Source organism: Delphinus delphis, chromosome 18 (assembly GCF_949987515.2).
Source record: "Delphinus delphis chromosome 18, mDelDel1.2, whole genome shotgun sequence".
NCBI lineage: Eukaryota > Metazoa > Chordata > Mammalia > Artiodactyla > Delphinidae > Delphinus > Delphinus delphis.
Genome location: NC_082700.1, coordinates 6,673,018 through 6,699,009, shown reverse-complemented (window position 1 = coordinate 6,699,009; position 25,992 = coordinate 6,673,018). Strand labels below are relative to the sequence as shown.

Sequence of the window (25,992 nt, the reverse complement as noted above, 5' to 3'; positions counted from 1 at the left end):
GTGCTCTCACTTCTAATCAAGGGTGGATGTCAAAAACGGCCAGTTGGAAACGACTTCTGCCTGTTCTCTGTACGTGCCTTACACGTGCGCCCCAGAGGCCATAGGTGCTACTTTAAAAAAGAAACAAAGCACAGAAGCAGATTGCCTTTGGGTCGGGAATGACCCGGACGTACTCTATTTCCACCTTCTTGACCTGTTCAAGCACTGGTTCCATCTTTCATACACACACACACCCCCTTGGGCCCAGCCTCACGGGGCTTGGAGACCCAGCACTGACCTGTTCCTTCTGACTCTGGCCTGGCATCTCCTTGGTGTCCAGGCCCTGCTTCTAGTAAATGCCACTCACCTCCCAACATTGCCCACACCCCTAGACACATCCCCAGCTGAACCCACACCAGCGTGGCCCCGCTTCCCAAGGGGGCGATTAGACAGTTCCTGAATGGTGGAAGGCCTTATACATCATTACATTGACCGCATAATGAAAAAAGATCTTTTTGTTTTTTTAACATCTTTCTTGGAGTAGAATTGCTTTACAATGGTGTGTCAGTTTCTGCTGTATAACAAAGTGAATCAGCTATACATATACATATATCCCCATGTCCCCTCCCTCTTGCGTCTCCCTCCCACCCTCCCTCTCCCACCCCTCTAGGTGGTCACAAAGCACCGAGCTGATCTCCCTGTGCTATGCGGGCTGCTTCCCACTAGCTATCTTTTTACATTTGGTAGTGTATATATGTCCATGCCACTCTCTCACTTCGTCCCAGCTTACCCTTCCCACTCCCCGTGTCCTCAAGTCCATTCTCTACGTCTGCGTCTTTATTCCTGTCCTGCCCCTAGGTTCTTCATGACCTTCTTTTTTTTTTTGACAAAAGATCTTTGTAGCAAATTTCTCAAAACGTTTTTCGTCTTGATGAATTGCTTTGACCTATTTATAGGACGAGAGCTCAGCAACCTGTTCCTTGGTTGTCCTAAAACTCTTAAGCTCTGTTTTACACCTACTCACAGCCGTTAATAACCCTTAGCCTCCTTTTCTGTTTACTGTCTACCCAGCTACCCAGCCTTGACATAACCTCTGGCGGTAATGTGGAAAAACACAAGCCCAAGAGTCAGACAGATGTGCTTTTAATCCCAGCGCCCCCATAAACCAGTCTAATGGGTGTGGGCACATCGTTCAACTCCTCTAACATCCATCGCTCCATGTGAAATAGAGGTACCATCCCCAGTGTCCCAGTGGTTCGATCAGTGTTGAGATTTAATGAGCTAATATCTGCCCAGAACTCACACACGTAAGGGCTCAAAAGATGTGACCCTCCTTTCCTCTTTCCTTTTCCTTTTTTTTTTTCACGGACCCATCCCAGCTGCTTTCTTCCTTCTGGATGCATCGGGAGGCAAGGCATCCCTACTGAACAAAGAAATAAACGTGAAGGTGGCAGCTTTGTGGATCCTGGCCCCTAGCTGCTTGGACACCTGAATTTTAAGCAACAGGACACTCAGAACCTAGCACTTGACAGGAGGGGGTATGTGCATGAGTGCAAATGCAAATTGGTTCTCTGTCTCAGTTCCCCAAAACTGCTGTGGGGATCCCCACAACGGGCTCCCAAGTAAGAAATGTAGCTGTAGCTGTAAACAGTGGAGAATGGTCTCCAAGATCGTACACAAATGTGAAAGCCAGAAACACAGCATCGCTGTACAGTCTGTGCCCGGCCCAGGGACAGCTGCTGAGCTGGTTAAAAATATGTGTCTGCAAATAAGTTTGTGCTGGTGAGCTTGGGTCATAAAGCTCTTCTCATCTGAGCCTTTATTTTGGGTGTGCATTACTCTAGGCAAATGTGCCTCAGCGGCGCTCAAAGAATATTTGATTCGTCGGAGAGAGATTGAGGCACCCTGTGCAGTGCAAGAAACAGGCTTCCTGCCTGTCACTTAAGAGTCCATGCATATATGTCCATGCCTCTAGATAGCTAGTGGGAAGCAGCCGCATAGCACAGGGAGATCAGCTCTTGTGACCGCCTGCAGGGGTGGGATAGGGAGGGTGGGAGGGAGGGAGACGCAAGAGGGAAGAGATATGGGAACATATGTATATGTATAACTGATTCACTTTGTTATAAAGCAGAAACTAACACACCATTGTAAAGCAATTATACCCCAATAAAGATGTTAAAAAAAAAAAAAAAGAGCCCATGCAGCCCTGTCAGGAGGAGAGAGAGCACAAAAGGGACAAAGAAACCAAAGAGAATCAAGTCAACAAGTATTTCTAGGAAGGGGACTCACATGGCCCAGTGATGCCTATTGTCTGGGTACACTTTTTTTCTTTTCTTCTTTTTAAAAAAATTTTATTGAAGTATAGTTGATTTACAATGCTGTGTTAATTTATGCTGTACTGGGTACACTTTTTTTTTTTTTTTTTTTTGGCGTGGCACGCAGGATCCTAGTTCCCGGACCGGGGATTGAACCCATGCCCTAGGCAGTGAAAGCTCTGAGTCCTAACCACTGGACTGCCAGGGAATTCCCCCAGTACACTTTTAATAAGGCTCCTTTTCACTGTGTTTATTGATACTCACTTTTTCAACTTTCTAGAGCTGCCATAACATAGTACCACAAACTGGGTGCCTTAAACACAGAGATTACCTCACGGTTCTGGAGGCTAGAAGTCCAAGTTCAAGCATTCAGCGGGGTTGGCTGGAGGGAGAATCTGTTCCATGCCTCCGGCCCAGATGTCCCATGGCTTGTAACAGAGTCCCAATGTCTGTCCTTATCTTCGCAAGGTGTATGTCCGTGTCTAAACTTCTCTTTTTATAAGGGCACCGGTCATATTGTGTCAGGGACCCACCCAACCTACTCCAGTAGGACCTCATCTGAACCAGTTACATCTGTAATGACCCTGTTCCCAAAAAAGGTCACATTTTGAGGGACCAGCAGTTAGGGCTTCAACACACAAATCTGTGGGGGACACAATTCAAACCATAACACCTGCTAGGGGGCACCTTCGCTAGATGCCGAGGGATGGAAAGACGTGTGGATACACAGTCTTTGTTTGATTAACCCACAATCCAGACTGGAACACATACAGTATTCTGCAAGCTGCGCACAGTCGAGGAGGGCGGTGGAAACACGAGACAAGCTCCATGGGAGCAGGAAGGAAGGAGCCTCAGAGGAAACCTTCGAGTACTGGGTACAACCTTTAAACTGCGTCCTAGTGAAGATGCAGGCGATATTACCAGATTGTCAAAGCCATCTTCAGTGTGTCTGTAGCCTTTCTATAGTGTAAAACCATGTAGTTGTTAAAACTAACATACTGTGGTACGTAAGCCGTCCGCTCTAGAATTTAAAATGAAAATACTGAAGGTTTCGAACGGTCAGTCATGGTAAGACTATAATTTTAGTTTAAATTGTTTAGAAAATGTATCCAATTAAGTCTGTAATCGGTGTTCAAATGGTCATGAAAAATTATTGTCCAAGTGGGGTTCATTAAAATTGTGTTGTGCTTAAGGCAGGCAGCATCAATTCCCATAAAATAAAATAAGATCATAAAAATACCGTGTTTTGGCTGAATTGTGTCCATCCCCAAATTCCTATGTTGAAGTCCTAACCCCCAGGACCACAGTGCGACTGTACACACATAGGGTCTTCAAAGAGGTGATTAAAGCTAAACTGAAGTCTCTAGGCTGGGGCCCTAATCCAAGATGACTGCTGTCCTTATACGAAGAGGGATTAGGACACACAGGGAGAGATGTCTGCGATTCGCGCGTGCACACAGAGAAGAGGCCACATGAAGACAAAGGGAGAAGGCGTCTGCAAAGGGGGGGGGGCAGGAAACCAGCCCTACGGACACCTTGACCTTGCACTTCCTGCCTCCAGAACTGTGGGAAAATAAATGTTTTGTATGTTAAGACTGAGGTGCCCGGGGCACCCCTAAGCGGGAATGTTACTGATGGACCTGCTTAACGGGAGAACACAGAGACTAGAAGAGGGCCCAGGGCCAAGCCTTGAGCAACTCCCACAACTAGGGGGCCAGAGGAGGAGGAGAAGCTGGCAGAAGAGCACGAAGGAGAGGCCAGCGCAGGACGGGGCAAGGACAGGGCAAGGACGGGGCGTATCAGAGATGCCCAGGGAATAGTGTCCGGCAGAGCAACAGGAGGACCAGAAAGTCCACTGGAGTTGGCAGTATGGAGGCTGTGGGGAATCTAGCCATGCACAGTTCCAGGGCAGAGACGGGTGGCTGGAAGCTCCATTGGGGAGGAAGTGGATACAGCTCTTGTAGACAGCTCTGCTGAAAGCTTTCCCTTTTTGCCACGCAGGGGAGTCCAGAACGGGGCCCCGCACCATGGGGCAAGAAAACGAGCATTCTGCCCATTAAGCACACTCAAGCCTTCAGCCCAGGCACCTTCTCCGAACAGGAGAACCTCTTCTTGCAGCTGCGTCCCCACCATCCTCATGATTGTCCAGCTGCGTGTGGGATGGGAAGGGACCGCTCGCTTTGGGCCTCTACGGGGGACATCTGCTCCTTTTGTTGCCTAGGCGCCCTCCCGTCCCTCTGCTAACAAGCCCCACACCCTCCGTCCATGCCTTTTCCACTTGGGCTCACTCACGGAAAGTTTCTATCCCTTACAACCAAGCCACCCTGACTGATACACCCCTTCTTCTGAAATGGTTCAAGGCCAGCTTTTTTTGACCTTCTCCCTTAGCCAACAATGAGGTAAGACGTGAAACAGTCTAAGAAACACTGGAGGGTAGGAAATTAAGGAGAATTTGAAGAATGCAATTGTTCTCACAACATTTTGGCTTTTTCAAATTTTGTTAAACTAACCACATTATGGGAAATTGCCAATGGAGGAATACTGACTTTTCCGAAGCGGAGTGGTGCTTTAGGAAGAGATTACGTGGCTTTTTATTGAAATCGCAGAATCGCTGTATTTTGTACGTGCCCTCTGTAATGGCCTGGGGGGAAGAATGTGTAAGAAAAGTAAGAAAAGGAATAGAAGGAATTTCATTAAGGGCAGGATGCTGGAACACGAAGTGTCCAGCTCTTACGTAACTGCAGAAGGGTAGAAATTGAATACCGGGAACAAAAGGAAATAAGTAAAGTGAAATAAGATGCCGCAGAGCTGATTCTCGCATCACCAGCCAGTTAAACTCTCCTTTGCAGATCAGACATCTTTTCTCTATTTGCAGCAAAGCTTCAAAGCTACAGGCTGGCATCAGGCCATTAGCGTAATTCAAACCACACTGGTGACACTTCCTGGAGTACAGCTTCTAACCACATCCCTCTCTCCCCTCATCTGCCCAGGTCCTGGCACCAAAGATTTAAAAAGATGGGAAAAGAGAATATTCTTTCCTTTCCCTTTCGATGCTCTCGTGCCTCTCAACAATGTCATCCAGTTCCCAACTTTCCCCAGATCCCCCCTGTCCCACGGCTCCCAGGCAGTTACAAGCCCAGGGTAGTCTGGGTGGACCCAGAAGAACGCACGTCTTTTTCTCTAAAAGCCCTGTGGGAAGTTCCCTCTATCCTATGGGGGTAGAAACGCAGTCTGTTTGGTTCTTTCTCTATTTCCAGTTTCCCCGGGGCCAGGCACATGATCGACAATAGTATTTCTTTAATGAGTAAAGGGATGAATGAGTGAGTTTTCCAAGAGGATATATTCAAATGCTAAACATCTCATACCCATGTGCTTCCAATTACCTCTAAAGAAGTTTCCTTGGTTTGTTTTTGTATCCTTGTGCCTTGGGGGAAAAACTCAAAACAGCGAAATGACTTTTTGCTGGATGGTGAAGCATAAAAGGGTGGGATCTTGGCAAATGTGTGAAGCTGATGACGCCTTCCCGGGCTTGACTCCGTCTCAGGGCCTCACTCACGGTGTGTCTCCCTCCCCACCTCCCCATGTCTCTTCTTTCCCCATCCTCTTTCTCCCTGATCTCCAGGGCTCAGCCGTGAATTCTGCTGCCTAAAATACAGCTCGTGAGGACTGAACTCTCCTAGAATTATTGGAATTTTAGTACAAGTTTCTTGAGGACCAGCACAAAGGGATAACCCTGACTGGTAAAATTTCCAGGAGGTGGGACCAGGTGATTTGGGAGGACTTAATTTTTCTAGTTCAAATAGGCAGCTATATATACTCCGACCATTCATCAGGCTGTGTCTGCTCCTTGATACTCTGACAGACCAATCTGGATTAGGACCCAGAGTTGCACGATTGTCTTTAACCAGTAACTACCATCCCTGCATCCATCCATTTATCCATCTATCCCATTCACTCATTCACTGAAGAATGAAAATAATGAATTCCCCGGCGGTCCAGTGCTAAGGACTCCGAGCTTCCATTGCAGGGGGGGCCCGGTTCAATCCCTGGTCGGGGAACTAAGACCCCGCAAGCCGTATGGCGCAGCCAGAAAAGAATGAAAATAGTGACGAAAAAGACAACTACGTGCCAGTTCTCTCACAGCTCAGAGAATCAGGGAGAGAGAGAGGGCAACCAAATAATCCAGCAAACGAAAGAAGTTCCTGAAATTAAAGGAGTGAGGCTACGGGAGTTTGTCACAGGGACTGCGGGCGTCTAGAGGGGCTTCCCAGAGGAAGGAGGCCTCAACGGGGGAGGGAACGTGGCTCTCCCAAGGTACAGACAGCAGGCTGGAGGGGCTGGAGTGGACGGTTAGCTGGAGAGGAAGGCCAAAGCCAGACCACTTAGGCTCTTTGGGCCATGTTTAAGATTTTATTCTTTGTGTTAAGATCAGCAGGAAGCTATTGAGTAGTTTTAAGTGGAGACAGACAGTGACGTTATCATGCATTGAAATATGTTTCAAATAGGTTCATGTCTTCCTGTGCTTTTCTTTTCTGCACTCCTAAATCAGCACGGCTCTTCCTGGGGAGGAGTAAAACTGTGCTTTCCTGGATGGCAAAGCCAAACACGGGGTCAAGGTTTGGCCACTGGCTTCCAGTCCAGAGATAATAGCTGCGAGAGCCAGAGCTCTGATTTGTAAGAGCAGAGCGTCCAGTGAACCAAAAGGCAAAGTCCCGAAGAGATCGGGGGATGAAGTTCATCCAAAGTGAGTAGATCATAACCTGGACGGTATGGGGGCGGGGGTGGGTGGGGACCGTGCACACGAGGCCAGAAGGACTGGCCAGCCTGTAGGAACCACGCAGAGAGAAGGGCATGGATGGACTGCCCAACCTCTGCCCCAGAAGCGCCAGAGGGCCGGGTGGGACTCTAGCCCACGTGGCAGCCTGTCTACACCCGGGAAAGCACGCTGCCAGGAGGCGGCCTGGGCTGAGGGGTCATCTTCCTCACAGCCCGCTCTCCCCTCATCATGAGCCCAGCAAGGGTGACATCATCCTTTGTTCAGCCCACTCAGACTGTCGCCCTCGGTTCAAAGGCTCGTGACACATGTAAGTTCTCCCCCCCAAGAGAATGTAAATTGGTGCAGCCACTATGGAAAACAGTATGGAGGTTCCTCAAAAAACTAAAAATAGAGTTGCCAGATGAGCCTGCAATCCCACTCCTGGGCATACATCTGGAGAAAACTCTAATTCAAAAAGATACATGCACCCCAATGTTCATAGCAGCACCATTTACAATAGCCAGGACATGGAAGCAACCTAAATGTCCACTGACAGATGAATGGCTAAAGAAGACGTGGTACATACATACCATGGAATATCACTCAGCCATAACGCAGAATGAAATAATGCCATCTGTAGCAACATGGATGGACCTAGAGATTATCATACGAAGTGAAGTAAGTCAGACATATACCATATGGTATCACTTATATGTGGAATCTAAAATATGACACAAATGAACCTACCTATGAATCAGAAACAGGCTCACAGATGTAGAGAACAGACCTGTGGTTGCCATGGGGGAGGGGGGTGGGGGAGGGAAGGATTGGGAGTTTGGGATTAGCAGATGCAAACTATTATATAGAGAATGGAAACACAACGAGGTCCTACTGCGGAGCACCAGGAACTATATTCAACACCCCGTTATAAACCATAATAGAAAAGAATGTGAAAAAGAATATATATACACACACACACACATATATGTATAACTGAGTCACCCTGCTGTATAGAAGAAATTAACACAACATTGTAAATCAACTATACTTCAATAAAATAAACTTTAAAAAAGTTCTTCCCCCAAGAGATAATGGTGAAATAGTAACCTGGGTATGGGGAACAGCGGCCCCGTGGATAGGGAAACCCCCTGTTATCTGTAAATGAATGAGAATAAAAGAATCGCCTGGGACAAGAAAGCGGAGAGCCCCATCCCTCTGTAAAATGAGACTGGCGGGAATTCCCTGCCGGTGCAGCGGTTACGACAAGGCGCTTTCACTGCCGTGGGCCCAGGTTTGATCCCTGGTCAGGGAGTTAAGGTCCTGCAAGCCGCAAGGCGTGACCTAAACCAAGCAAACAAGCAAATAAAGAAATAACTAAGATTGACCTTTTCCAAAGGGTGTCTGGCTGTAGGGTGGAGAGCTGTACGCCAAGGGGCCAGAGCAGAGGTGTGGGACCAGGCGGGAGGCTTTGCAGTGGCCCAGGCAAAGTGGCCATAGCTTGGGCTAAGGTAATGGTGGTCCTGGAGCTGGAGAGATGTGATGAGATTCTAGCGATATTACCGAGATAAACTGACAGGACTAAATGGAGGAGCAGATATGGAAGTACAAGGTAACTCTACTAATTAGGTTTCCACTGCAGTAGAATAACACGCAGTTACAGTGGTTTTCCACTGTAATGTTGGATAACGAACAACCCCAAATTCTCAGTGGTTACAATACTCATTTTTCTTGTTATAGGTCTGCAGGCTGGTTGGGGGCATTTCTGCTTCGGGTTGCAGGCAATCCATGTATTTCTCATTCTAGAATCTGCAGTTACCTGGGGCCAAGCTCTTCCACGGTGGATGTCAGAAGGGCAAGAGGCCAGGCCAAAACACAGAAGCACATTTCAAGCCTCTGGCTGGACAAGGCCTAATAAGTGTCTGCTCATATACCACCAGCCCCAGGATGCCGAACGGCAAAGCCCAAAGGCAGTGGGCCAGCGGATCGGACTCTGCCCAGGGAAGCCACGGCAAGGATGATCCGTGAACGATTAACGCTACCCATCCTAGGAGCCAGCGACGGCGCCTAGGTGTCTGGCTTGCATGGCTGGAGAGACTGGGGTGCCCTTCACCGAGAAAGGAAATACCAGAAGTGGAACACATTTGAGAGAGATCATGAGTTCAGTCTTGGATATTTGGTCCTGAGATTTGAGTACCAAAGTGGCAGGGGCTATAGAAAAGTCTGGCTTGGAGGTATGTATCTGGGAGATGTAGCAAAGACTAGCTGGAACCTGCTGTCCATCCACTTACTCCTTCTTCTTTAGTTCTAGAACATCTAATTTTTAGCTGGCCATACATTTCCAAACCTCCCTTGAGCCAGGGTGGTCACCTGACTAAACTTTAACCAATGAAGTATAAGCAGTGCCAGGTATGACTTCTGTCAAGTATCCTTAAAGGAAAGGGTGTGTCCTTCCTCCTGACTTATTCCTGCCTGCTGACAGAAATGTGGTTGTGATGGCTGGAACCCAAGAAGTCATCTTGGACCATGAGGTAAAAGTCCTAGGTTGAGGATGGCAGAGCGACAAGAAGACTAGATCCCTGAAAAGAAATACTTTTATAGCATTTAGGCTACTGATACTTGGAGTTTTCTCTCATCTACAGTCAAACCCAATCCTAACTGTTACAAGAGTCATGAGAGCAAAGAAGTACTGGAAGTCGTTTGAGTTCAGAGTCAAGTTTCCAAGACAAGGGTAAGGAGAGCCCAGGGCTGAGCTTGAGGGGCTCTGACATGGAATAGCCAAGTAGAGGATGCCACATCCGCAGAGAGACAGAGAAGAAGCAGGCAGGGGGCAGAAGAAGAAGGAGAATGGGGTGTCTTGGACACGGCATGCAAGGAAGAGAGTATCTCGGGGAGGAAAGAGTCGTCAAAAGTTGGAATCAAGCTGACAGGTGAGATGACAGCAGAGGGCGTGAGTTAAGTTCAGCCCGTGACAAGGACACGGGGGTAGCGTGGTCTTTGAGCCCCACGAAGTGCCCTCTGGAAGCACTCTCCACCCTGAGCACGCTCCTAGAGGCTTGAAGAGGAGAACTTGGGTGCAGCCCCCAGCAGAAGCTGCCAGGACTGATGGAGAGAAGCAGACGAGCCTGGACATCACTTTTACCCTTAAACTTCATCTCTCCCCCCACCCCACCGCCTCTGCCCACCCCCAGGCCTTCTAACAACCTGCGCCTCTCCGGCCTCTCCCTCCCTCCACTCCCACTCGGCTTCTCATTATTTTCTTAGGAAAGGGCTAATAACCTCACTTCCTTGCTCAGAATTCTTCCAGGAATCCCTACTGACTATGTTTTAAAGTTAAAATTCCTTAACCAGGCACACTGATCTTTCACGGTCTAACCCTGACCTTCTTCTCTGGTCTCACATCCTCGACGTTAGCCCCCAGCAACATCTGCCTGCGATCACAGGAAAGACCCCCATGAGCACCGCTCACCTGGGACCAGTCAACCCACAGCACCGTGAGAGATAAGAAAATATTGCTGTTTTACGGCACCAGGTTTTCGGGCAGTGTGCTACACAGCGACAGATAACCAGAATGGAAATTGGTACCAGGAACGGCATGTTGACATTTAAAAACGTAAACCGTACGGCACTGGCTTAAAAGAGTTTTAGGAAGATCGTTGTCGGGCCTGTAAAAGCAGAGAGGAAATTGTTATCGGAAGCTGGAGGAAAAAAAATCCGTGTGATGTAGTGGTGGAAAGTTTAGCAAAGCTGTCACCTGCTCAACTGTGACAAGTGTGGAAATGTGGAAAATAAAACCAGCCATAGCTAATGGATAGCGATTTGGCCAAGAAAGTTTTGGGCAGAAGGTTGAAAGTGTCAACTGATTTCTTTCAGCAGATAAGGGACAGATAAAGAGAAATGAACTAGAAGAAGAATTTTTCAGTTTTCAAATATAATTTAGAGAATATATAAAGAAGCCAGGATTTTCTGGGTTCAAAATTAAACTGCTTCACACTCCCAGCCTTTCCAGAAGGCAGGTTGTTCTCAAAGTAAGACGGCCTTAGGGTAAAAGTTCCTCTCGGGCTTCCCTGGTGGCCCAGTGGTTAGGAATCCACCTGCCAATGCAGGGGACACGGGTTCGAGCCCTGGTCTGGGAAGATTCCCACATGCCGCGGAGCAACTAAGCCCGTGCGCCACAACTACTGAGCCTGCGCTCTAGAATCCGTGAGCCACGACTACTGAGCCCGTGAGCCACAACTACTGAAGCCCACGTGCCTAGAGCCCACGCTCTGCAACAAAAGCCACCACAATGAGAAGCCCGCGCACCGCAACGACGAGTAGCCCCCGCTCGCTGCAACTAGAGAAAGGCTGCACGCAGCAACGAAGACCCAACGCAGCCATAAATAAATAAATTTTAAAAAAAAAGGGTCCTCTCAAGGATGTGGTTCTCTTTTACGATTTCAGGAATATTTAATGGCATGTCTCCGAGACCTCTCAGCTGGTCAAAGAACTTCTAAGGCTCTTAAGGGTGTTACCCTACAGCATCCTAAATCTAATCCCGAGCCAGACAGGGACCCATCTCAAAATGTTTGTGAGTGTGACTTTTATAAACTCCTCCTGATTCCGGGGAAACCCATACCATGTTTATAAGGTTTGAATTGATGGCGGCGTCATCAGTTTGAACTTAAAGGGGCGGAGGTAGTTCAAAAACGAAAAGAAGCCTCTGGGCTTCCAAGCTGATGTGGGCAGGAAGCAGGCTGACGAAGCCATTCAGCAGCAAACAAGAGCCCTTTCTTGCAGCAGAGGAAGGATGCTTCGGAGGCCGGCCAATAACTGTGGAGAATAAGCCCCCGAGGGCAGGGCTGTGACCTGAAGTAGCTGGGTCCTGCCCAGCTGAGAAATCCAGGGCTCTTGCTTTCTCTTTAGTGTTGCCCGGATAGGAACAGGGTGGGAGGCCGTGGGCAACAAACTTGATGAGGGGTGTTATGCCTTAGCTCTTAACTCTTCCCACATTCCTTCAAATGTCCCGCCTGCCCTGCAGCACCGTTCTGCTGGGCTGTCCCATGTCCTCAGCGCTCACCCTGTGGGCCCTGGAATGGCACCCGTCACACTGGGTACGCCGCGTGTGTCTGTTGGTCTGTCTCCCCAACACGATGACTAGCTTTGTGAAGACAGGCTTGCTCGCAGCGTCATTTCTGCAACTGGTGGTGGGAATTCCACTGCTGTGTGCTGTCCTGGAGATGCGGTGTGGGTCTGAGAAGCCCTGGGGCTCGTTTCCTGTGTGGACCCAGTGCTTTTCTCAGGGTCCCTTTTTCTCCAGGGTCTGAGGTCCGGGTCTCTTGACAAATGCGAATGTCTCCCCTCCTCTTGCGGAAGCCACCCGAGGAAAGTTGTATTTCTCTGGGTCTCTGCGTACAAGGCTCTGCTTATTCTGGGGACTCGAACAGTCACAGAAATTAGAATATCTGGTCCCAGCCTGCATCTGTCCTCAGCCAATGACCTTCAGGGAACTGTCACACTCCATGGGAAATTTCAGTAGAACCTTCTATACAGCAGCACACACATACCACTGCCTTCAACTGCATGATACTGTCACCAGTTCCCATGCCCACAACGTGCAGGGACCTGGTGAGGCTGCCCCCAAACACATATTCAAACACATCTTCTCTTTTCCCACCTTGAGCATCACAGTCATTACCTTTCTGGGTTGTTATTTTGTTTTCTGAATTTCTGACTGCCCTCTAACATACGCTCTGGAAGGACAGTGTCCTGTCATTTTTGTGTTCCTGGAGCTCAGGCACTCTGGAAACGTTTGTTGAATGAATGAGTTTATAAAGGAAGCAGAGTGATATGGTGAAAAAAAAAAAGCACAGGGTATTTATTCGGGTGATCTGAGGGACAGCTCTGTCATGCACAACCTATGTGACACTGGGCAAATCCGTTTTCTCACTATAAAGTGAGGCTAACATGGCCTGGTCTGTCTCCCAGGGCTATTGTATTGGACAGGTGAGATCTACGAAAGAGTTCTTTCTCAGCAGTGAAGTCTGAATAAATACGCATTATTGTCATGGTGAAAATCTGGAAACCTTCTGTGGGCAGATGGTCAAACAACGTGTGGTCCATCCACAGCGAAGGGCACTACTCGGCAAGGAAAGTGAACCCAGTGTCTACAAACGGCAACTTGGATGGAACTCAAGGGAATTGTGCTGAGTGAAGAAAGTCAATCCCAACCACCCTATGGTCGCATTGACTTAACATGATTGAAATGATAAAACAGAGAGCAGATTCAGAATTTCCAGGGGCTAAGGAGTGAGTGGGGGGCTAGGAAAGGGCAACGTGAAGGATCCTTGTCATGGCAGAAATGCTCTGTATCTTGTGCGCATCAATGCCAATTTTCTGGTGGTGATTTGGACAATCGTTTTTCAAGATGGTATCACTGGGGAAAACTGAGTAATCTCTCTGTATGATTTCCTGCAATGGCATGTGAATTTACAGTCATCTCAAAATTAAAATTCTAAGAAGATGCATTAAAGTTATATGGTTGGATGAGAAGTTTATAAAATAACAACTTATGTCCATTGATTGCTCACGTCATGCCAGTTTATCTTATTCTCATACTGTACCATTGTTGTCCTATTTTACAGATGATAAAACTGGGCACAGGAAATATTAAGGCCACAAAAATAGTATGTCGTATTGCTGGGGTTCAGAGCCCAGAGCCACGACACCACAGTCACCTCAGCTAAGGACAACATGGTGCTCTCAGCATTTGAACCGAACACGGCTTAATCCTCAAACCACCTCTAGGTATATTTAATTGAGTGCAAAGACCAGCAGCAATATGGCTCATTCAAAAGTCATTGTTCAGGATTTCCCTGGGGGATGATGAACGTGTTCTGGGGGTGGGTGGTGGTTATATTTGTACATACCTGAGGATATAGTAAAAACCACACACAGAACTGTATACTTTAAGCAAGTGAATTTCAATGGGATGTGAATTATATATCAATCCAAAAAAATCCCCCTCCCTCCAAAAAAAAGTTCTTGTGGTCTGGAAGTAAGGACTTGGCCTCTAACGGTAATGGCGGTGGTAAGGAAATTCTAAGAACGAACGATCTTATTAAATAAAAGTGGTCCACGGCAAAGACATTAAAGATGCCTGAGGTTCTGAGCCGGGTGACATGAAAAAGGAGGCACAGGAGATCACAGAGATGCGTTGAATTCGAGATGACAGCATCCCATCCTAGGGACAGCTAGTATCTGAGTCAGGGGACCGGTGTTTGGAAGAGAAGTCATAGAGCTTTCGGATCCAGAAGTAGATGAGATATCTCAGGGAGACAGAATCAAGATGGAAGATCATTTATTAGGAGGAGATAGGTAGGAAGGAATTACTTTCTAGCAGAAAAATAGAGCTCAGCGTGTGAAATCGTCCGTCTCTGACAACACACTGAATTCACATTTTTCTTCTCTCCCTCAAAGGGCAAAACCAGATCCAGTGGGAAAAGAATAAGACTCAGAACAGGTAAGAAAAATCATGTTTCCCTGGGGAAACACATCACCCGGTTTCTCCTATGCACCTTTGCCGTTGCATGTTTTTTGTGGTCCTGAAAGGAGACTGAGTACCAAAACAGGCGACTTTGGTGTTAAAAATGAATACAGTGTTCAATTTTTTTTTAAAGTAACGCATTGTAAAACCCAGGTTTTCTCAAGCTTTTCAGTCGAACTTAACAAATCTTATGATTTCACTTAGAGATCTATTCAAATTCAAGTAATTGTTTACAAAAGGACTTTAGAACTTTTGGCTAATTAAATTCCCTTGGACATTTCATAGTGCTTTCATAATGAAAATATGTTTAATTTTCTTTTTAAGTACTTTGGTTGTCTAATGAACAAAACGCTCCCAAATACTTAAACAATGCTTGCAAAATTACTGCGTCGGCCCTTACACATACGGTGAGAATTAAATTCTCTTGAGCGGGGCCGCTGGTTGCCTCTGACCACCACACAGAACCTAGCGGCCCAGGGGTGGCCTGTGATGACACACTGTTGGGAGAGGCTGGGCACAAGAAGGCAGCTGTTTCCCTGTAAAAAGCAGAACAGGCCTGGCTGACAGGATGTGGTACCAACCTGCCCGCGGGAAAATCCCAAGTTGTCCACACAGCTGGCCCTGCCTTAGGTAACACCTCCCGTGGGGAAGGTTGCCCTCTACTGGCTTATGTGAGCCCACAGGTGGGAAGGTAGACAGATCAAGGGGGTTCGGTGTTCCAGAAAAGCCTGGCAGATTGCACATATGAGCGGTATTTTACGGCATTTGTTTTTCTCTTTCTGACTTACCTCACTCTGCATGACAGTCTCTAGGTCCAGCCACGTCTCTGCAAATGGCCCAACTTCGTTCCTTTTTATGGCTGAGTAGTCTAGAAGAATGATACAGATGAACTTATTTGCAAAGCAGAAACAGAGACACAGATGTAGAGAACAAATGTATAGATACCAAGGGGGGATGAGGGAATGAGATGAATTGGGAGATCGGGACTGACATATATACACAACTATGTATACAATAGATAACTAATGAGAACCTACGTATAGCACAGGGAACTCCCCCTCCCCTCAATGCTCTGTGTGGTGACCTAAATGGGAAGGAAATCCAGAAAAGAGGGGATATATGTATACGTATAGCTGATTCACTTTGCTGTACAACAGAAACTAACACAACATTGTAAAGTGACTATACTCCAATAAAAAAAAAAAAAAAAAAAAAACCCTGGCAGGAAAGAATCCATAGTGTTTGAGTTTCCACTGTCTCCTGATGAGGCTGTGACGGAGCTGAGCCTCTGCCTTGCATCAGGGCCCCCTGTAAACACAGCACAGCTCCGCCATGAACACTAACACCTTTGGGTCAAATCGCCTTCACGTGATACCCACGTCGTCTGCCGGAAACCGAGCCTTGGGGATTGACTCCAAAATGGATTTTCCCTATTCCATGTTCTACTCAGTGGTAAAGAGGAAGGGTCCAGATCCTACAGGCATTTACCACATGCCTAATACGCACGAGGCAATTGCATTGATGTCTCCTCCTCTGTTCCTCTGAAAAGCCTTGCGAGAGAGTTAACACTGTCACCACTTTGAGGCTGAGGACTCAGCAAAGAAGTTTCCTTCGCAGCAGTTTCTGCATCTGACGCTGACGGGCTCGTTGACGAGCCTCCTGCCTCGCCGCCACTTCTCAGCAACGACTTCTAACCTTGATTCTAATACTGATTATAGCAACCGCAGGAGACCCATACCAAGCAAGTCTGTATCAGGACTAGATGACATCCTTAGAACTTACGGATGTGGCCCGGGCCACAGGGAAGTGTTTGAAATCCGGTCCCTAGGGTCCTTGACTCTTTGGTAGAACAGGTGGGAGGTGAGGACGATGCCACCGCTGTAGACTGATGGTTAAGGCACAGTAGCTCCAGCCCTGAGGCCGGCACGGAAGCCTTCTCCCCGCCAGCCTGAGACGAGCACTCCGTCCAACGGGTCACACTTAATCTGTCACCCAGGGGAGCTGGTAAAGCTCGAGCCTGCTTTATTCTGGATGGAGCGTCAGACCAGCGGAGGCCTGTCACAGCTCGGCCGATGGCCCCATCCCGGGCACACCCTCATCGGCCTCCAACACGCCTGTGTTCAGAGCAGGGCACAGAGCCGGGTCCCTGCAGGTTCCCGTTGCCACTGGCTTCCCCGCCGCAGAGGAGGCCCCGTCCAAGTCCACAGCGTCAGGAAACGCAGGCCTTGTGTTTCTATGGCTGGGGGCTCGGGGGCGGCTGTTTAATAAGGGGATAGACTTGGCCGTTTATAAAACACCCTGGGCGGTGCTGGGGACGGTGCCGTTTGCTGCAGTCGTCATCCGTTCCCCCTGGAGCTCAGCCATGCCGTGTCCCCTCTGGCTTTGGAAATCACTCACTGGGAATTCATTTATTAATAGGAATCTGGGCTTGTGCCTTTAAAAAAAAAAAAAGTATGGGCTGAGGCACGTTTATTTGTTCAGACAGAAACAAGAAAAAGCATCACTGATGGGGAGATGGGAGCCTCCACGGGTCCTCGGAGGAGCGGAACGGTGCGTCTCAATTGTTAACTTGCTTTCAAATCACCTGCGGGTCTGGTTAGAAGGCAGACTCTGACTCAGAGGGGCTGGGGGCCTGAGAGCCTGCATTTCGAACACGCTCCCCCAGGTGATGCTGACGCTGCCAGCCTTGGACCATACTTCGAGGAGAGAGCGATGGTGGGGTTGGCGGGGGGAGCACCGTCCTCTTCAGGGTCTTCACACGCCATCGCCTCCCACAGGAAGGACCCCCCACCTTGTGGCCCAGAGTAAATGCTCAGTAAATGACACCACGCGGCTCATACATACAGTATAGAACGCAGTTAGAGGCAATCTATAAATGAGAGCTGGTTTTGTTTGAGAAGCCTTGACCTTCGGGGTTAACCTATGGTGCTGGGACAATCGTGGGTGACATTTGATCCCTCTCTTTTCCTCCGACGCTTGGACCCATGGCTCCTGTGGGGTGACTTGGGACAGCGTTTCTCTGCCTGTACGTTTGATGAGGGGCCCTTCACGGTGCCCATGGGCTGCACGCAGGGTGCTCCACCTGGCCCCCAGGTATGATGTGTCCCCCCTCTGCTCTAACCCTTGAGGCTCCCAACTGGGCCTCCGGGCAGCATGACAGCACCTGTGTTTGGAGCTCAGCATCCTGGGGGATCCAGGGAGGCCGTGGTACAGCGTGGCCAGATTCTGCAGCTGGCAACTCCTGCATCCAGTTCACCTGCAGATTCCGGGGCCTCACCTACGACACCTGAGGTTCCTGGGAGTAGGCTGGAGTCTTTCGCACACTGGATTCTGACACTGGCTTTTCTCCCCGGGAAGCCGAGGGAGGCCTCTGTGTGAGCATGAATGGCCAGGAGGTATCTGCCTGTGGGCAGCTCTCCCGTCAGCAAGGAAACCCGCAGCATCGTATGATTTTTTTCCCAGAGGCACAAACACCTGCTCTGCAAGCTCTCCGCTGGGCTCCAGCTAAGGAATTGTCTTCCTCCCCTGGGCATGATGACGTGAGCTTTTTCTCCTTGGAACACCCTACCCATTTCATCAGCAAACCCTTTCCTGAAGCTTTAAGATGAGGTGAGAAATGATGGTCCTAGCTTAAACACGCGACACACATAGAGAATATGACGTATCTGTATAAACGGCACCCGAATAAGCAACAAAGTGGAGAGCATAGTGCTGACAAGAAAACCCCAGCTTCCCCGGCTGGAGGGGATGGATACACAAATGCTGGGAGAAGCGGCTTGCCCTGCCCAGGAGCGGTGCGTGACCTCACTGGAGAGGAACATCGCATCGGGAAAGAAAGGTACCAGGTGGTCCAGGCCAGATCTTCCGACTGTGAGAGACTGGGTGCTCTGACCAACACTTAAGATGCTTTCCATGCTCCCATGAAATCAACGCCTTTTTTCCCCCTGCTGAATGAATGTGGGGATGGCGCCGGAATCAGAAAGATTTCTGTGGATTTCTCCTAGAATTTCCAGGGTCTGTAAATCCTGCAGCTGGCTGGGAGCCTACTTCGATTATTTTTAATGCAGAAAAGGATGTATTTGAGCATCTGGCCTAGAAATGGACTAAATCTGTCCACAGCCTAATTGGTTTGGAAAGAGCTGGAAGACAAATTGAGATTGTGGGTGTAAACAGAAGAAAAGGTGGCAGAAGGGGAGCCAGATGGATGAGCTCAGACACAAAACACACACAAACAAAAGCTGCTTGGGACACCAGAGGAGCACGTGGGCATCTGGGGCCCAGAACCGGACTGGTATGAGGGTCCTCCTTGGCTTGGAAGCGTCTAGACGCAACGTCTGGCTCCAAGGACGTTCCCTGCATCTGAAGAGCGGGAATCAAAACCAGCTTCCACAGGGGGTGATCCCTGGCCACACTGTGACAGGTGGCCCTCAATCGACCTGGGTAGTGAATTCAGAACACAAATCACAGAACCATCACTCGGTTCCTTAGAGAATTCAGGCTCGAGGCTGAGGCAGGGGCATGATGGGAGCCAGAGATTTGGAGAAGATGGCTTCTTGGTTACTATATATAATTGTGTCTGTGTGTGTAGTGTTCCAGGGCAGCCCAAGTATATTTTGTTTGCAGCCCCGTCAGCATGGTGCAGAGCATCCTGCTTGTGGGGGGACCATCAATGCTCGTTTGATGACAGTGATGCAGGTGTCTGGTGGTAGAGATCTCCTTATTTCATAACGCCTTACTGCAGCAAGGCGGGGTGAGGGGCAGGCATCGATAGTTAAACACATCTACTTCTGAACCGTACCGCGTGCTCATGAGTCAGCAGCGACCGTGAGAAGCTGTTGTCCTAAAGGCATCACTTCTATCTCCGCCCAGCAGATACTTATAATGTAAAAATAATAAATCTTTCATTGGTTTACGAACACTGAAAACATCTTCTGAGAGTACATAAAAGAACCTGGGAGGGACAGGCGCGGCGAGAGACGACACCAAGCCAGGTGCCTTTAACAGCCCAACAATGAATAGTCATGCTGCCCTTTTCAGAGCTGCCGATTAGGCCTCCGAGAGGCTCACTCCGAAGGCCCACAGTCCGTGCCATCCCTTCCATGTTTGTCATGACAAAGCCGTGTTTTCTGCGCCCGCTTTCCTTTGCAGTTTGCACCCTGTGCAGTCGAATTCCATGCTTCCAAAATGAAAAATACAACTGCCAGTTTTCGTCTCTGGGGGAAATGAGTCTTATTTCTCCCATAAATCACGAGCACGCTTCAGCTGTGAACAGAGCATTAGCAACTCTACAAGTAAATTAACTTCAGTTCCCGGTGAGACCCGAGGTTGCTGAGGGTGATTGGGGAATTTTGATTTAGGGAAGGGGAGGCAGGTGGCTTCACAGTGGTTGTGAGGTGCAACCATTTCCAGTTGAAGGCAGGACGTTCACGCCTCTGCCGCTTTGACTAGGGGTGGCCCATGTGCGTGCCTGATGTCACAGGGTAATTATCAAGGGCACCGCTCTCACTCTACAAGTGTCCCGTTTAGGTTGATGGACTATATCATCAGTCTAATTAAGCTGCAGATGAAATAAGGAGAAAAAGCTTGTTTTGTGATAGAAGCCAGGCAGACACAAAAGGCCACGTATTATGTGATTCCAATCACACGAGTTATCCCTAACAGGCAAATCACAGAGAGAGAAAGGAGGTGTGCGGTTGCCAGGGGCTCGGCATGCTGGGGGGAAGTGGGGGGTGACAGCTAATGGGGGCGACAGGCTTCTTTTTGGGGGGAGGAAAAGGTTCTAAAGTTGATTGTGGTGATGGTTACAAGACTCTGAATATACTAAAACCACTGAATCATACACTTTAAATGGGTGAAGTATATCACATATGAATTCATATATTAGATATTGTATAATGTATGGATGTATGAATTGTATAATGTATGTATAATTATATGTATAATATATTGTATAATATATGGATTCAAGCTGCTATATTGAAACAAAAACTTAAAAAGAGTTAAACCGGGGTGGAGGGAGGAATAAATTAGGAGATTGGGGTGAACATATACACACTACTATATATAAAATAGATAACATAGACACACTACTATATATAAAATAGATAATCAACAAGGACCTACTGTATAGCACGGGGAACTCTACTCAATATTCTGTAATAACCTACATGGGAAAAGAATCTAAAAAAGAGTGGATATGTGTATATGTATAACTGATCCACTTTGCTGTACGCCTGAAACTAACACAACATTGTAAATCAGCCCTAATAAAATATTTTTTAAAAAGAGTTAAACCGCAGAAATACCGGAAGAGAAAGACAGAAAAAATCTTGGGCCCTGTGTTTCTGCCGGCGAGAAACACTCTGTACTTGAAAGGCTGGTCCCTCTGAGGAGAGGCTGTCTTCGCTTTGAGGGCATGTGGTAACCCCTGCTGGCCTCTAGGGGGCCCCACGCCACAACGCCTGCGTTTTTCTGAGACTTGCTGGTGCAAGAACGGGAGTGTGAGCTTCCCCACGGCCACCGCGGAGAGTCGAGGTGTGTGCATTTGCCTTTTGAAGATGGAGGGGTTGGTGGCGGACCAGCATCCTGAAGGTGGGGACGGCAGGTGCACAGAGCCCAGCGGCAGCGGGTGGCTGCAGGGAAGGTGGCAGGAGATCCTGATCGGGACCTGCCCGGCTTTGCTCACGCCCATGGCCAGTGGGCTCCCATTTAGGGAGGGGAAGGGAGGAGTTCCAGGGCGGCGGGGGTGGGGGAGGTAGTTTTGGGGGATAGGAGTTTGTCCCCCCGGGGGAATTAAGCCCATTATTCTACATGTAGCACAGAGTCAGAGTGGGGACAGATCTGCCCAGTTAGGTTGGGAAACTGTAGGACGCACAGGACAACCACGAAGGGTCCACTTGACGAGAGGACCCTCAGGCCACATCCTCTGAAAGAGATAATGGGACCTGGAATGCACCCCAGGCCCCATCCAGCCACCAGCACTGGGATCCTCATTCAGGGGAACGGAGCTGAACTTGAAACTTGGGAGAAGACTGAAAATTTACCTTGTGATGAAGACAGAAAATTTATCTTTACATTTTTATATCCTCACCCCCTCGGACAGGGTCTGGCACTCAGCAGTGGCTGTTTGGACGGATGGATAGATGGCTGGATGGGTGAACAGCACACACCGGGCTCAGATGAGCAGAAAAGGCTACCAGGGCTGCACGGTGTCCCAGCTGAAGGCCAGGGTATTACATGTGGGTCACCAACAGAGGGCGCTGTACGCCTGAAAGAGCAAGGCCAGGCCCGGGGCCAGAAGCCTGCTGGGCGCAGGGGTGGTGGAGCTCTGGCTCCCTGCAGACCAAAGGTGGAGATGGGGCGCTCAAACGTGGGAGCTGGGGCAGGCACTGAACCCCAATATCCACACACTTGGGGCGGGGAGGAGACAGACGCGTTCTCCTGCCTGGGCACTTCCTCAGCATTAGGAAAGGAAGCCAACCGCCTGGGCCCAGAGCAGGATCCACGGCGGGTCTGTTCACCTGTGCGCCCCCCAGCATCCTGAACGAGGGCCGGCACACGGAAGGCACACAGTCACTGTTTCTCAAGTGGAATGAATTAATGAAGGCGCCTAGGAGGACGAGATCGCAGCTGGACCGTACTGTTCTTAGACTGTATCTAAGTGTAGTGGGCTGGCCAAAAAGTTCCTTCCGGTGTTTCCGTAAAACCTTGTGTGCCTTGTGTACCAGAGTTACACATCAACCCCCATAAACCACTGGGTGGGGTCTGTACCTGGGCTGGTCTTTCCACTGGATGGAGCTTGACAAGACCAAGGGGGGCCCAGCGTCATAAGAAGGACCGTTTCTGGGCGATCAATCCCTACTCACCCGCCCTCCCTGCTCCCCGAACCACATCCACAGACACAGGGCAGACAAAGCAGAGGAGGAATGGCAGGGAAAGTAGCGCAAAGCCCTCCCGTGAGGGCTGGCACGTGAGGCCACAACATCTTCACGTGAGCGATCCCAATTCCTCCGACATCCTGGGAGTCTGGGATGGTGGGACCACTGGGGATCCAGGAGTGAATGAAACGGAGCTGCGCAGATGTGCTGCGGAGCCCTCATCACTGCGTTCCCTGCTCTTGCACGCCCCTGGGTCTATTTCTTTCTGCAACGCAAGTCCTTGGCTTTACTGTCCTTCTTTACCGTGGTCAAGGAAAGGGGGCACTGAGCCGCGAGGGGGCCGCCTGGGAACTCGCCTCCCGGGCCGAGGGCGAAGCTCGCACCGGCCTCAGGCCCGCGCTGCAGGCGGCAGCCTCACCCGCTGGAGGGCGGCTCAAGGACAGATGTGAAACCAAACCACAAGAGTGGTGCCTCCCAGGGAGCAGGAGATTGTGCCGAAGGCGCTGGCTGCTGCAGACGCCAGTGGAAGAGGAAGAGGACCTGAAAGCGTTCTTTTTTCTCTTGTGGGTTTGGAGCGCTCTGTAAGCTGGAGCTGCTGAAAGCGCTCGCGGGCTCGCTGTTTCTGGTTTTAAATTCTCCTGGGACGAGCTCCACAGAATCTCAGGGCTTTAGCACCGACAGGAAAAAGAGTAAGAACTTCAAAGTCTCCCTTCATTTAGTGAGAAGAAACTGTGGTGGCGAATGACTGGCTCCTACCTCCACACACACACACACACACACACACACAGTCCCTCACACACACACGTTCAGTCTCACACACGTGTACACACGCGCACATTCAGTCTCACACACATGCACTTTGTCTCACACACACACACGTTCAGTCTCACACACATGCACACACACATGCACACACATTCAGTCTCACACACACACGCACGTTCAGTCTCACACACACGCAGTCACACACACGCACTTTCAGTTTCACATACACATGCACACACACGCACACACACATTCAGTCTCACACACACGCACGCACACAGACACAGGAGAAAGAGAGCAGTAAGGATGACCCTGCCCATCCCTCTGGCATCTCGCTGTGGCTACTCAGCTCAGAGGACCAGCTTGTCCCCTGGCGGGTGTCCCCAAGGAGCCCCAACCATGCGGTGCCTTCCAGCCCTCGAGAACCTGGAAACGGTGCTTCGAGCGAAACTAGAAAAACCCACACGGAAAAGATGGGATTCGCCCTCTGTGGGACTTGCTGGTAAACATGTGACCAAAGAAACTGGAATCACTCGACACTCGAGGTGGGTCGACGAGGAAAACGGGCCTGTGCGACGTGGACGCAGCGGCTCCATCAGGGCCCATTCGGAGAAGGGCCGGGAGAACCCCCAGGTGACTCCGGAGCCTAGAGCTCCAGAAGAGAGGGAAGAAGAGGAGAGAGGGAATCAGCGAAGACACACCGACCTGCGCCCCACCTCTCTGCACCCCCCAGCAGGGTCGAGGGGCCTGGCCGGACCCCCAGAAGCTGCCCAGAGTGCGGCGGGGAGGAGGGGTCCACCCCAGTGCCGAGCGGGGGCCTTTCTGAAGCTGGACCACGGCCAGCGTCCGTCTCCTGCCCAGGGCTCTGCTACAAGGGACAGCACACTGGACAGAGGGGGCCTCCCCTTCTCGGTTGCATTTCTCCCTGGAAATAGGGAAGCCCTTGCCCTGGCGATGGAGCGGGTGCAGTGTAGCCAGTGAGTCAGGCCTCATGATGAGGGGCAGTAGAACCTTCTGTCAGTTTCTAGGGATGCTTTACTAATGACCACAAACTGGCAGCTTAGAACGACACAGATTCCCCTGTCTCCACCATGATTCTGGAGGCCGAAAGTCCAAACTCAAGGTGTTGGCCAGACCCTGCAGCCGCTGGAGGCCCCAGAGGAGGACCCCTGCCTTCCTCTCCCAGCTGCCTGGGCTTGGGCTGACCACTCCAGCCTCTGCTTCATCTTCTCGCGCCTTTTCTCCCCCGTGTGTCCGTGTCCCAGACCTCCCTCTGCTCTTATAAGGACACCTGTCATGGGACTTCGGACCCACTCTAAATCCAAAGTGATTTCATCGCTAGATCTTAAGCTTAAATACATCTGCAAAGGCATTTTTCCCAGGTTAAGTCTACAGTCACAGGTTCTGGGAGTTGGGACTTGGGCGTACGTTTTGGGGGCCTCAGTTCCACCCACCACACAGAGGCACATCAGGGTCCCGGGCCTGCCATGGGATGCCAGCATCTGGAGGGGGCACACCTGGAGGAGCGCCAACCCATGGGACTGCCTGGGGGCAAACTGCCTTCGCCAAGGGTGCCCCTCCCTGTCACATCTGGCTCTTATTTTAAACCGATTTCGCTGGCCAGTTCAGTTCCACCTTTGGATCTAGAAAAGCACGTGTCTAGGGCCTCTGCTCGGACTACACGCTCAGCCTTGAGGGTCACACCACCTAAGAGATGGAACCTACTTTAACAAACAGTGTGAGGAATTTCTCCTCCACGGCTCACATCTCAGCCACCCCCTAGGAAGGAGCTCCTGGAGAGGGCTGGGTGCGCTCAGATGTGCAGTCAACGAGAGGCCAGGGTGAACGCTTTCATAAAAACCACAATTTCCTCACCTTTTCCCCTAAGGGGAGCATAAATAGGGATCGTCCTGACTCTGCCAATCCTGGGTCTCCCTTCTGCTTCGGCCTTCAGCCCTGACGGTGGCGGCCAGCTCCCCAAGGGGTGGCGGCTTCTGCCTGAACAGGACCGGCCTCGGGGCAGCTGCCGGGCCCAGGGAGCAGCTCTGCCAGCGCCCAGCAGGCCAGAAGCAGATGCTGAAAGTCCACAGCCACCCAGAGGCAGGGGTTAAGACCCCAGATTCGAGAATCAGGGGTTGGGTCCTAGCTGTTCTGCTGCCCAGGTACACGATCATGGGCACATTCCTCAACCTCCCGACCTTCACCTGAAAAATGAAGATTGTAAATCTTCCAGGTAAGCTACTTAACATTACGTGTGCCTGGCTCCCAGGGTGTGTTCAAAACATGCTTGTTGTTCTGGTTACGATTATAAAGAGAGAGGAAATTCACCGATCACACCCCTTTATCTGGCCTCTCAAAGCTCAGTGCTAATGGACTGGAAACTGAATTGTGAACCACTCACTTCCAACCCAGGAATTCTTCCACTTTCTCACCTATTTGCCATTAGAGATTTTTTTCTTTCTTTTCAATCACCCAGAGACACTGAGAGTTTCTCCTGACGGTCTGATTTAGGTAAAATGCAAGGTTGGTTTTCTAGTTCTAAGAAGCCAAGAGGAAGGAAGCTATTAGAAAATCCTCTGCCTTGTCTCCTAACCGCCGTCCTGGCTATCGGGAAGGATTTCTGTCTACCGCCTTCTCAATCCGCAGCTCCCTCTCTGCGTCCTCTGAATGGGAACTAATTTCTTTCCAACAGGGTGGCCTGTGGAACTTCCGGCAGAAGGCCTGGCAGATAAAGCTCCACTCCTGAGGCCGTGGAAGAAAAGACCAAATGCCTCTCAC

The 25,992-nt window shown here is 49.9% G+C and overlaps 1 long non-coding RNA gene across 1 annotated transcript in view; it reads right to left on the bottom strand.

Moving 5' to 3' along the window:
* LOC132413767 (uncharacterized) overlaps positions 1–25,992 on the bottom strand; it is a 146,141-nt gene that overhangs the window by 83,624 nt on the left and 36,525 nt on the right. The window contains exon 3 of the long non-coding RNA XR_009516809.1: positions 15,361–15,440. This is a non-coding gene — a long non-coding RNA (uncharacterized lncRNA). The remainder of the gene's footprint in view (positions 1–15,360; positions 15,441–25,992) is intronic.